The following is an 8,329-nucleotide window of genomic DNA, read 5'->3' as shown; positions in this document are numbered from 1 at the left end:
AAATTAATATCAATAGAGAGGTTAACCAATAATTAAATTAACCTTAAGTTAACCTTAATTAAATCTCAACCAAAAAATATTTTTATGCGTGGAAAAATGATTCTCTATTACAATTAATGTTTTTATTTAGCCTGAGTTGTGAATAAACACAAGTAACCTAAGGTTGTCGGCTCTTAAAGGGGCAATGTACCCAATTTTTTTCTTTCGCGATTCAGATTGAGCATGAAATTTTAAGCAACTTTCTAATTTACTCCTATTATCAATTTTTCTTCATTCTCTTGGTATCTTTATTTGAAATGCACGAATGTAAGTTTAGATGCCGGACCATTTTTGGTGAACAACCTGGGTTGTCCTTGCTGATTGGTGGATAAATTCATCCACCAATAAAAAAGTGCTGTCCAGAGTACTGAAACCAAAAAAATCTTAGATGCCTTCTTTTTCAAATAAAGATGTCAAGAGAATGAAGAAAAATTGATAATAGGAGCAAATTAGAAAGTTGCTTAAAATTGCATGCTCTTTCTTAATTACAAAAGAAAAAATTTGGGTTCAGTGTCCCTTTAATAAAAACAAATAACAAGATACATGTCTCCCTATGGTGTATGGTGGCTTTCAGTAAACCTCCCATAAATAATATTTGGTAAGCCAGAACATTGGCAAAGTAAATATATATATATAGGCTGAAAAGTAATAAAATCATTGCCTATGAGAAAACTGCCTAACTACAGGGGAGAAATGAAATAGTATAACATAAATATGTCCAAGATTCCCCTTAGTGAAATTCCAGTCAAATGTCCTTCTTAAATCCAAACAGAGGAGTCCCACTACACATTCCCTGTAAGTCAATGTAGGCTATTGTCAATAGCCATGTAACCGTTTCTTCAACCTATGCCCATAGCAGATGATACCCCAGTCTCTGGTAGCTGCATTTGAAGGGGGAACACAGAGAACGGGATGCATAGGCTCCACATAGCGCTTACGTGACATAGGCCTGGAGAATGGTAAACTTCTACCCGGCATTGTGAGTGGAGATCCGGAATCAGCCATGTGAGTCTGCATGTACGTTGTTACTCTAGTGGGACCAGAGGTGCTCAGCTCCATATCTCTGACTTCTTCTAAGCTTGACGCAGTGCATCCATGGTCTGGTGTTCTCAGCCTGCCCTGCAGTCACCCGCCACTCGGGCCGCGATGATGTCCGCAAACTTCTGTCAGTACAGAGAAAGGCTTCAAATGAATAAAGATGGATACAGCACCCACTACTCACTAGTGCACTTTGCTCACTGCTGGAGGCTGCTTTTTTCTACTAGTACAGAGAAAGGAACAGCCAGCCTCTGAACATTAGCCACTGTTGGAGGTACATAATTTTCCCTCAAATGAATTTTTTAAATGGATTGGAGTTTTCAGCACAGCTAGACACCGCCACTCTTGGTACTCCAGCTTTCAGTCAGCTCTGTTGTGTAAAGGCTAGTGACTTGACTTTGGAGTCCTGTAGACATTGCTGAGGGATCTGGCTTGTCTTTAATAGTTCCTGGGACTTCGCCGCCATCTTGTATGCCATGTGAGATGGAGAAATTTTTGAGGAGTTAATAGTAGGATTAGTAGGTCTTGAGAAATGATCTTATAAGATCTCACATATGTTATCTTCAAACTTGTGCAGGGCAGCATCCATATCCATTTGGCAGATGTTATCAAGTTAGATTACTCATTAACCCAGTTGCCTGGGGGGGGGGGGGGTATTTATGTGGCAGCTTAAAACCCACAGCCTGAAAAAAAGGTTGTGTAGTGTCGCTGAACAGCATAGGCTAGAGAAACAACTCAGAAAGTCTATCCCGTACTCCTCCAAAGTTGTTTTTAAGTTTATAAATCTATATGAGGATCAGGAGTTCTCCTAAGATGCGTCATGCCGGTTCAGCTCTTCGCTCCGCCCCCGTTTATTTTATTATTTGATTTAATGTTCATCTCTGTTTGGGATATCACATACCAGATATGGAGGACAAATTACATTTTGCCTTAGAGGATGCTAATCATTCTGTTTTAAAATCTGACGTGTATGTTTTGTGAGGAGGCCAAGGTTTGTCCACCTGCACACTTATGTTCCATTTGCTTGAGCTCTGTGCTCCAGTCTAAATCTAGGGGATCTAAATAGTCCTCTGCTCCTCCTAAGTGGTTTAACCCTTCAGAGCCCTCCACTTCTCAGGACTCTGTTGTCCAGGATATGCCACATCTTTTCTTTCATGTAATTAGCAAGAGTCCATGAGCTAGTGACGTATGGGATATACATTCCTACCAGGAGGGGCAAAGTTTCCCAAACCTCAAAATGCCTATAAATACACCCCTCACCACACCCACAAATCAGTTTTACAAACTTTGCCTCCCATGGAGGTGGTGAAGTAAGTTTGTGCTAGATTCTTCGTTGATATGCGCTTCGCAGCAGGCTGGAGCCCGGTTTTCCTCTCAGTGTGCAGTGAATGTCAGAGGGATGTGAAGAGAGTATTGCCTATTTTGAATTCAATGATCTCCTTCTAGGGGGTCTATTTCATAGGTTCTCTGTTATCGGTCGTAGAGATTCATCATGCGGCTCAGCAGTGTCTTCTTCTGAGGTTGTTTATTTGCCAGTAGACTTTGCAGCACAGCTTCAGCCGGCTGTTTCAGAGTGCTTTTCCTGTTTCAGGCAAATGGAAAAGAAAGATTAAACATGTTTCCTCTGTGAGTAATTTAGTAGCTCTTTAGAGACTGCGTTGTCCAGTGTATCTTGGTTTTCTGAGGACGAGCATTCCTCTTTGGCCTTTGAGTGCGAACTCTCTTCTTCTGATTCTGCTGAGGATAAGGTAGCAGAACCTGAGGATTTCAGACTCAAGGAGGTCTTATCAACTTTGGATATCCCTGAGCCTAAGTCATCTGAGGAACATAAAATTCCTAAGTTGGACATGGTCTACCAAACCAGTCCTAAAGCCTCTGAGGTTTTTCCGGTTTCGGCTCGCATGGGGACATTATCTCCAAGGAATGGGAGAAGCCGCGGATTGCTTTTTCCCCGTCCCCTAATTTTAGGAAGATGTTCCCAGGGCCTGACTCTCATCTGGAATTATGGAGTACTATCCCCAAAGGGGATGGAACTATCTCCACTCTGGCCAAGCGTACTACTATCCCCCTCAAGGATAGCACCTCCTTCAGAGACCCCATGGACAGAAAGATGGAGGGGTACCTAAGGAGATTGTTTGTTTAATCAAACAGGCCTTCTTTTTCAACCGGCTGCAGGTATCACGGCAGTTGTTGGTGCCACCACTTTTTGGTGTGACTCTCTTTCTGAGATGGTTCCAGTTGAGACTCCGTTGGAAGACATTCAAGATTGGATTAAGGCCCTTAGGATGGCCAATAGCTTCATATGTGTTGCTATCATGCGATCAATTGTCTTAATGCTAAGTCTTCTGGCTTTGCAGTCCTTTCGTAGAGAGCTCTTTGGTTAAAATCTTGGTCTGCTGATATGGTATCAAAATCCAGATTCCATTCCCTAGAACTCAAGGGAAAGACGTTTGAGCCGGGTCTGGATTTGATTATTTCCACGGTGACTGGAGGGAAAGGGGCCTTTCTCCCCCAAGACAAGAAATCAAGATCTAAGGGTCACCAGTTTGGTAATTTTCATCCCTTTCATTCTACCAAGGGACAGAGATCCCAAGCCGGACCAATCTATGAGTACCTGGAAACTCGGTCAATCCTGGAACAAGAGCAAGCAGTCCAAAGAGACCTCTTCTGACAACAAGTCTGCATGAAGGGGTGGCCCCCGATCCACGATCGGATCGCATAGGGGGCAGGCTATACCTTTTTCAGGATGCTTTGTTTCCGGACATTCAGGACCCCCCTGGGTTTTGGAGGTTGTCTCCCAGGGGGTACAGGATAGGTTTTCACTCTCATTCTCCAAGAGGCAGATTCCTTCTGTCAAGAATTTCTTCAAAGCCATAGAAGAAGAAAGCCTTTTTAAATTGTGTAATGCACCTTGCTTCTCTAGGGGTAATTGTCCCAGTACCCTCTTCAAAACAAGGTCTGGGATTCTATGCACCCGGCTGAGAGTCCAACCAGGTGTTTCACTCCAACAACACCGGAGATAATAAAGGGTCCAGAGTAAGACCAATGTCTGTAAGGGCCAGGGTTCCTATTTGTTTAAGGCAGATGTAAGGCAGTTGCAACTGCCTTACATCTGCCTTAAACAAATAGGAACCCTGGCCCTTACAGACATTGGTCTTGCTCTGGACCCTTTATTATCTCCGGTGTTGTTGGAGTGAAACACCTGGTTGGACTCTCAGCCGGGTGCTGGATTTCTGTAGCACTGATCGGCTTCTGTTGGCGTTCCGGAGAGGTGACGAGTATCAGGATTGGAGCCTCATTCTGGATACCATCTGCTTCAGCCGCTGTGAGTCAGCCGAACGGCTCAGAAGTTTCGGCCTGCACGATATTGCACTGCTTGTGCAATTTTACTTGTGAGTACATGATGCATATTGTGTAATCATATTTGCACCTTTTTGGAATTTGCTGCACCAAGAGCGCCTCTCGTTTTTTGTCTTCTAGGACTGTATTTTCTTCCTCAAATTCTTCTGTTTCTCCAATAGGGTTTGGAGAAGGACTTGTCGGACAGTTCTCTTAAAGGGACATAAAACAGGTTAATTAAAAATAGTTTGCATAAAATAATTGTTATTACATAGCTTAGCTGCTTGGAGCAGCCAACTCCATCACTCCTATCAGTGTATAGACACAGGCATTCGCAGCTTCTAGGCATGCTCCAGCAGATAACCCTATGCACTTTTGCATTCTACCAAAAGAACAATAGATAAAGATACAGCCATAGAAGGAAATGTGTGGGGGGAAGTTAGAGCTTTACAATTCAGAAACTAAAAAGAAAGGGTTAATGGCGAGGCACTGCAGTATAAATTTGCAGGTACAGTAATTAAAGTAGATATTATTATATTTTGTCTTTATTTCAACTCCTTTTATGTCCCTTTAAGGGACAGACTTCTGCTCTTTCTGTGTTACTTCATAAATAGTTGGTAAATCTTCCCAATGTTCAGTCCTTTGTTCAAGCCCTTGTTAGGATTTGGCCTGTGTCTAAGATACGGCTGAAATAACTAATCGACAAAATCTATAATAATCGCTAATGGAAAATAGTTGTGAACGATTCTCATTATCGATTAGTTGGTGATCGATTAGTTGGCCTGTACTGTGCACGGCAATAGTACTTTACACAGTTGGTCTTCCACAAAATGGTGTTTGCAGAAAGCTCTAAAAATGCAGAACTACAGTTCCCGGCATACACAGTGTCTTACTTATGTTAATTGCATTTGCATCATATGACTCATGCTGACTATGTGCCACATGCACAAACAGATATAGAACATGAGCAGTGAGGAGAAGACAGTCTAGAGACCCAGGGTTCCCTGAACTATGGCTAATGAAGCCAAGAAAGTGTTGTGCTCAGGACAGAAACACGAGGAATGAGAACACACTATTACTGAATGGAAGCAAATAAGGCACTGCACAGCACACCAAAGAGGTAAACCATGGAATGGGGAAGCAAGGGAACTGGTGCTTGAAAGGGACAGTAAATGGTTTTCATGTTACATAATTCTGCACTTTGTGTAGAATTATGTAACATATGAGTGGCCTTTTGTTTGACTTTGTTTATGTAAATAGGTTATTTAAGACCTAAAACTATACTTACCAGTAAGCTCTGTGGCGCCATTAAACTGCATGTAGCGGACTGCTGTACTAGGTATCCTTTACCAGATTCTAATATTGAACTTTGGGAAACTATTTCTAAAGTTGATGGGGCCATTTTAACCTTGGCTAAGTATACTACTATCACTTTGGAAGATAGCTCTTCATTTAAAACCCCTTTAGATAGAATGTTAGAATCCTTTCATAGGAGGGCTTTTCAGCAAGTAGGTTATATTTTTAGTCCATCAGTTTCTATTGCTGGTATAGCTAATGCTTCTTCAAATTGGTTAAATAGTCTTTCTGAGCAATTTTCTGATGATTCTGCTTGCAAAGGTTTGTTTAACCTTTTGGAATTACTTAAAAGTGCTAATGATTTAATTTGTGATGCTTTTTTTTTACATGATTAAGATTAATTCTAAGAGTATGTCTTTGGCAGTACTTTCTAGAAGGGCTTTATGGTTAAAGTCTTCATCTACTGATACGGTTTCTAAATTGAAACTTTTATCTCTCCTTTTCAGGGAAAGCAGTTGTTTGGTTCTGGTTTGGATTATATTATATCTACTGTTACTGGAGGTAAGGGAACTTTTCTTCCTCAGGACAGAAATTCCAAAGGTAAATCCAAACCTTCTAATTGTTTTTGTTTCTTTCGTCAGAACAGGGAATATAAATCCAATTCCACCTCTCAAAAATGTAGTTCCTCTAGCACTGCCTGGAAGCCTAGTTCAAACTAGAACAAATTTAAGCAGTCCAAAAAATTTACCCCCTGATCCAAAGGCTCTGATAGGGAGCAGGTTGTGCCTTTTTCATGATGTCATAATATCAGTATATCTTTACAGCCTGTCCCTTTAAGAACTGCCTGTTGTGTTCCTTTATAAGCATCCTAGCTGCTTTGCTCATTGCTTGTTATTGAGGAACCTCCCCTGGTTTCATTAGAGCCACTTACTGCCTTGTTCAGCTGCTTCCTGCAGCATATCCTGGAAGTCTGCCTTCAGATTCAGTGTGCACCTGGACACCTCCCCCTTCAGACTGGAGCTTTGCAGTTAAACAGAAGCCTGCTGCTCTTTGGTAACAACACATCCTTTTTGTCAGCGGATTCCAGAACACTTCTGATTATCAGCAGCTGTGACAGAATAACAAGCCTGAAAATGGATCAAGCAGATTTGCCCACACATGTATACAATCTTTCACAGAGAGTAGATCAACTTTCTCAAGGTTTAAGAGAGTTGCAATTAGAAAATCAGACACTAAGAGACATTATAAAAGATACTGCAGCTCCTAAACAGGTTACTATTGATTCAACAAATGAGCCTATTGTATCACCTCCAGAAAAATTTTCTGGTGATAGAAGTCAGTTCCGTGACTTTAAGAATGCATGTTACCTTTTATTCACTTTAAGACCAAAAACATACACTACTAATAAACAAAGAGTACTGACAGTTATTTCTTATCTCAGAGCAGAGCCTAGAACTTGGGCCAACTCTTATTTTGAGCAAAATGATCCCATATTAGATAACTTAGAAGTTTTTTTTCATGCAATGGCGTTATTGTATGATGATCCGTGCAAACAACTCACATCAGAAAATTCAATGAGAGCTCTTAAACAGGGAAAGAGGCCTGTAGAGGACTATATAGCCGAATTTAAAAGGGTTTCAAAAGATTCACAGTGGAATGACATCTCACTTAGAAACCAATTTAGATTAGGATTATCAGAAGCCCTGAAAGATGAGCTATCTAGAATAGACATACCAGAAAGTCTGGATAATTTAATGTCTTTGTCAATTAATATTGACAGACGTTTAAGGGAACGAAAGAAGGAAAGATATAATTCAGATCCAATAAAAAGGAAATCCTATCAACCTTATAAAGTTACAGAAGAACCAATGGAAATTGGTGTAATCAGGGGACCTTTAAGCCCTGAAGAGAAAAAGAGGAGAAGGGAAAATAACCTCTGTCTTTATTGCGCATCTAAAGAACATGAAGTAAAAGACTGCCCTAACCTTACCAAGATAAAAAGAGGTAAGAACTATAACTTCAGTAGTACTTCTGACATAAGTTTTGGTAAACCATCTTACTGTCATTTACTTGTTTCCTTACAGTGGGGCTCAAAAGAGATTATGTTGAAGGCACTCGTTGATTCCGGTGCTTCAAGCAACTTTATTGATTTAGATGTGGTGTATAGGAATGAAATAGCATTAAAGAAAAAACAAAATTCATATGTGTTACGTGTATTTGATGGTAGTCAAATTTCTAACGGACCAATCACACATCAAACAACACCTATTATTATGGTTACACACGGGGAACATAAAGAACATATTTCATTCGACGTAACACCATCACCTCTATTTCCATTAATCTTAGGCTTACCTTGGTTACAACAACACCAACCTAGCATTGATTGGCAAACACTTAGTACACAATTCCAATCTCATTATTGTAAGCAACATTGTTTACCAAAACAAATATACTCACATATAAATAATCTGTCCACAACAAAGAATCAAGTTGGAAAATTACAACACCCAGTACCTGAAATCTATTCCCAATTTCAGGATGTATTTGATAAAAAGGAGGCGGAGACTTTACCACCGCATAGGACTTACGATTGTCCAATAGATCTCCTTCCTGG

The 8,329-nt window shown here is 40.6% G+C and overlaps 1 long non-coding RNA gene across 1 annotated transcript; it reads left to right on the top strand.

Moving 5' to 3' along the window:
• The first annotated feature begins 7,685 nt into the window (after positions 1–7,685).
• Positions 7,686–7,913, top strand: LOC128643327 (uncharacterized). Its single transcript, XR_008399812.1, has 2 exons — positions 7,686–7,716; positions 7,797–7,913. It is a non-coding gene; the product is annotated as an uncharacterized LOC128643327 (long non-coding RNA).
• Positions 7,914–8,329: the final 416 nt, after the last annotated feature.

This window comes from Bombina bombina, unplaced genomic scaffold (genome assembly GCF_027579735.1).
Source record: "Bombina bombina isolate aBomBom1 unplaced genomic scaffold, aBomBom1.pri scaffold_807, whole genome shotgun sequence".
Lineage (NCBI taxonomy): Eukaryota > Metazoa > Chordata > Amphibia > Anura > Bombinatoridae > Bombina > Bombina bombina.
This window is presented reverse-complemented; position numbering and strand designations above follow the sequence as displayed.